The sequence below is a fragment of the Asparagus officinalis genome, chromosome 7 (assembly GCF_001876935.1).
Source record: "Asparagus officinalis chromosome 7, Aspof.V1, whole genome shotgun sequence".
Classification (NCBI taxonomy): Eukaryota; Viridiplantae; Streptophyta; class Magnoliopsida; order Asparagales; family Asparagaceae; genus Asparagus; species Asparagus officinalis.
In genome coordinates this window covers 28,847,035-28,851,841 of record NC_033800.1, presented here as the reverse complement: position 1 = coordinate 28,851,841, position 4,807 = coordinate 28,847,035, and the positions used below count along the sequence as shown (strand labels likewise).

The 4,807-nt window shown below is 34.4% G+C and overlaps 1 long non-coding RNA gene across 1 annotated transcript; it reads right to left on the bottom strand.

Annotated features, from left to right (window-relative positions):
• On the bottom strand, window positions 1,905-2,597 carry LOC109849686. The gene is made up of 3 exons (XR_002249201.1): window positions 2,559-2,597; window positions 2,339-2,454; window positions 1,905-1,961 (listed from the first exon to the last, which is right to left on the bottom strand). It is a non-coding gene; the product is annotated as an uncharacterized LOC109849686 (long non-coding RNA).

Here is a 4,807-nt window from a genome sequence, read left to right as displayed (position 1 = left end):
TATGTGTGTCAAATAAAAATTAACTACAAAGTCACATATAAACGACAACTGTCACAAGCAACGACAAAATATCACAGAACACAGATAAGAGTCACATATAATAGAGTATTGCCACATGAGACGAGTAAATGTCACACATAACAGGCGAACGTATACTTGTATGCAGCAAACTCCAATAATTTTGAAATACGTTGAGCAACACTTGAGGCAAAACACATCTCTCTAAACTTCAATTTACAATTTTTAACAAGATGAAGTGTACATCTAGAAATATATCTTATAGATGAAGTACACATCTAACATTCATATGTAATACGTTAACGTCACATATGAGGTCTCAATGCCATATTTAATACTCAAAAGTCACAAATCAGATCTAAATATCATATATAAGGAAATAGGATGGTGGGTTGGGATTATAACTTCCTGATGTATTTTTGTTTGATGGGTTGAAATTCTTTATAAGGATGATTTTGATCCAATTAGAGTTCAAATTAGGAGTGTTGTTATGTTTCTTAGTTATTCAAGGTTAAATAGGAAAATGAGGGAACATATATGTATCATAATTAACCGTAAATGTGACAAATAAGCATATCATGTGATATTTCAATGTTATATATGACAATTCAATCTTACATGTGATAGTTCCACATTATATGTGATATTTAGATATGATTTGTGATATTTGGGTGTTGTATATTATATTTGGGTGTTGTATGTGATATTTGGGTATTGCTTGTGACATTTGTTGTTTATACGTAACATTTGGATGTTGTATGTGATATTTGGGTGTTGTATGTGATATTTGGGTGTTGTTTATGATATTTGTTGTTTGTACGTGACACATTCACTATCAAAAAATTACAGCCAAATATCACATACAATGGATATAAGTCACATCTAATAGAGTCATTCCACATGTGATAAATAAGCATATCATGTGATATTTCAATGTTATATGGGTTGTATATGATATAAGCCACATCTAATAGTCATTCCACATGTGACAAATAAGCATATCATGTGACAAATAAGCACATGTGGAATGACTCTATTAGATGTGACTTATATCTGTTGTATGTGATATTTGGGTATTATTTGTGATATTTATTGTTTATACGTGACACATTCACTATCAACAAATTACAGTCAAATATCACAAATTGTGTTGTTTATACGTGACACATTCACTATCAACAAATTACAGTCAAATATCACAAATTGTGTCACTATCAACGAATTACAGTCAAATATCACAAATTACAGTCATGTGTCACGTATAAACAACAAATATCACAAGCAACACCCAGATATCATATACAACACCCAAATATCACATACAACACCCAAATGTCATGTATAAACAACAAATGTCATAAGCAACACTCAAATATCATATACAACACCCAAATGTCACGTATAAACAACAAATATCACAAGCAATACCCAAATATCACATATAACACCCAAATATCACGTATAAATAACAAATATCACAAATCAGATCTAAATATCACATATAAGGTAGAACTGTCACATGTAAGATTGAATTGTCACATATAATATTGAAATATCACATAATATGCTTATTTGTCACATTTATGGTTAATTGTGATACATATATGTTCCCTCATTTTCCTATTTAAAGTTGAATAACTAAGAAACATAACAATACTCCTAAAGTGAACTCTAATTGGATCAAAATTATCATTACAAATGATTTCAACTCATCAAACAAAAATACATCAGGAAGTTACAGTCCCAACCCACCATCCCATTTCCTTAGTAGAACCAATCTACAATAATGTGCAGTAAACAATGAACTCAAAACTCAAATCTAAAGCAAACAAATTTCCCTCTTCCTCTTCTTTTTTTTTTGGGTGCACTGAATTAGGTACAAATCCTCGATGTATACTTCATCTCCTACGAGCTGGGGAACCTTGATGTTCTCGTGATCTCGACTGCAGAATTAGAAGCATGAAAAGAGTATTTATTAGTATTAGATATTGTTTGGTTGACAACAAACAATAGAACTGCAGAAGTGCTTAATGGAGTTACCTTTATATTTTCATTGTTAATTTGTTTTCAGACATAGAAATATACTGTAAGTAATTACTATGCGTTTTAAGTTATACCTGGACCCAAAATTAGTGGATTGATTCGGATTGACCCATAGATTGGTTCAAATACAAATTTTATTAGAACATCTTCGTACAAACATGATGATGTTCGGAGTATTTCATTAATTTATGTTGAAAAAAATACCATCATAAAACTGGGGCTTTTCTACAATTTAATTAGTCACAAAAAACAAAGTTTGGTTAAGAGAGTTTCTCACGTTTTCAGCATGAGCCAGTGCCAGAGCCACTTGCTCTTGTCATCAGAATCAGTAACAGAGAGCTCCCTTGGGTGCAAAACGACGCCTTGGAAGCCAGTCCTCTCAATCCAAGAGGTCTACAAAAGGAAATAGCTAAGGAAACTAAAATTTTGCAAGAAATTTGTATATGTATGAAAATGAATTTATGTTAAGTAGACAAAAGAATGCACTTTGAACTTACAGTTCTATTAAGCTGGGATCCCAACCGAGGAGGGGGTCGGGGAGGAGGGGAGGATGTGGCGGAGGAGGGAGGAGGGCCCAAAAGGCTTAGAAATCAAAGTTAACAGACATAAAATTTAAACTCCTGCTGTTTATGTTGTGCAAGTTTAAGAGGAAAGGAGCGATCAAGCAACGTAAGTACGTATGGTCTAAAGTGTTAGATAGTTATTGGGAGGAATATTGAAAACCTGGAACGCAGCCATAAACTTTGAATAAACAATGTATGCATGCAAGCCATTTCGGAATAGTGAAGCCCACAACGGGTATGAAGGGGAAAATGTTTTCACCAAACGAGGTGATAGGAATTTTATAATTAAGAAACACAAAGGCTTTGTTCGGTTTGGATATATAGAAGGAAGGAAAATAAAAGAAGATGATTGGATATATAGAAGGAAGGGAAAATTGTTTTCACTAAAATTAACAAACGACTAGACACAGTTAAATACGTGCATTAACTTGGAATGATGTCATAGGAATTATCGGAACAAAGATAATTAGTACAACAAAACAGAAAAAATAAAGCGCACACAATCTTGACTGAACTCCATAACACTATGTACCATCTTTCTTAATAAATGATGAGTGATGATGCTGCTAGTTTCTGAGAATTTTCTCCAAGATGATAGCTTCTTAGTATGAAATTTGGACCCTCAGAGCCCCTAATCCTGAAAGTGTATATTGTGTTAATATCCACCCTATGCAGATTTTCTTAATTAGAAAATTTCACAGCCTTAAAAAATGTAAAAAAATCAGTCTACAAGGCCTCCAGGGAAGGTTATGGAATAAAGGAAAGGTTGTTTTTTTTCTAGGGTTAGAAATCTTAGAATGAGTTCTTTTTTGGGACTCTCAAGGCCAGAATTTTTCTCAAATTTATCCTACATTAATGACTCATGGACCCAAATTAGGGACCCAAGGCATGGGACATGTGAGGTGTCACTATCCGGTTGCATGATGCACTGTTCAAACAGTACATCATGCAACCAGTGACACCTCACATGTCCCATGCACTGGGTCCCCTATTTGGGTCCTTGTAACAACACCCTTTATCCTATTCAAATTAGCTTTTTTTTAATAAAAATACAAAACTCTCTTTAGCCCTAGAGACAGAAGAGAAGGTCAAAGCCTTAAGATAGCCAAAAGGCTAAAAACTTTAATGAGAGGCCAAAATAGTTGGTTGGTGGGCAAAGAGGCTGGACAAACCTGATGAAGCAGGAACTAACAGAGGCACCGTAAAAGGAGTGATCAAAAGTTTCGGCGAAAAATAAGAGCAGAGAGGCGAACCAGAGAGCTCATGCAAGAAAAGGCCTTCACCGTTGAGGCTAAGACCAACTTGGCCATTCCCGCATTCACGAAGGAACGAAACCCAGCATCAAGTATAATGTCGCTAATGGGGGCAGTAGTTTTGCAATACAAAAGGAGAGATGGGCCCAAAAGGCTTAGAAATCAAAGTTAACAGACATAAAATTTAAACTCCTGCTGTTTATGTTGTGCAAGTTTAAGAGGAAAGGAGCGATCAAGCAACGTAAGTACGTATGGTCTAAAGTGTTAGATAGTTATTGGGAGGAATATTGAAAACCTGGAACGCAGCCATAAACTTTGAATAAACAATGTATGCATGCAAGCCATTTCGGAATAGTGAAGCCCACAACGGGTATGAAGGGGAAAATGTTTTCACCAAACGAGGTGATAGGAATTTTATAATTAAGAAACACAAAGGCTTTGTTCGGTTTGGATATATAGAAGGAAGGAAAATAAAAGAAGATGATTGGATATATAGAAGGAAGGGAAAATTGTTTTCACTAAAATTAACAAACGACTAGACACAGTTAAATACGTGCATTAACTTGGAATGATGTCATAGGAATTATCGGAACAAAGATAATTAGTACAACAAAACAGAAAAAATAAAGCGCACACAATCTTGACTGAACTCCATAACACTATGTACCATCTTTCTTAATAAATGATGAGTGATGATGCTGCTAGTTTCTGAGAATTTTCTCCAAGATGATAGCTTCTTAGTATGAAATTTGGACCCTCAGAGCCCCTAATCCTGAAAGTGTATATTGTGTTAATATCCACCCTATGCAGATTTTCTTAATTAGAAAATTTCACAGCCTTAAAAAATGTAAAAAAATCAGTCTACAAGGCCTCCAGGGAAGGTTATGGAATAAAGGAAAGGTTGTTTTTTTTCTAGGGTTAGAAATCTTA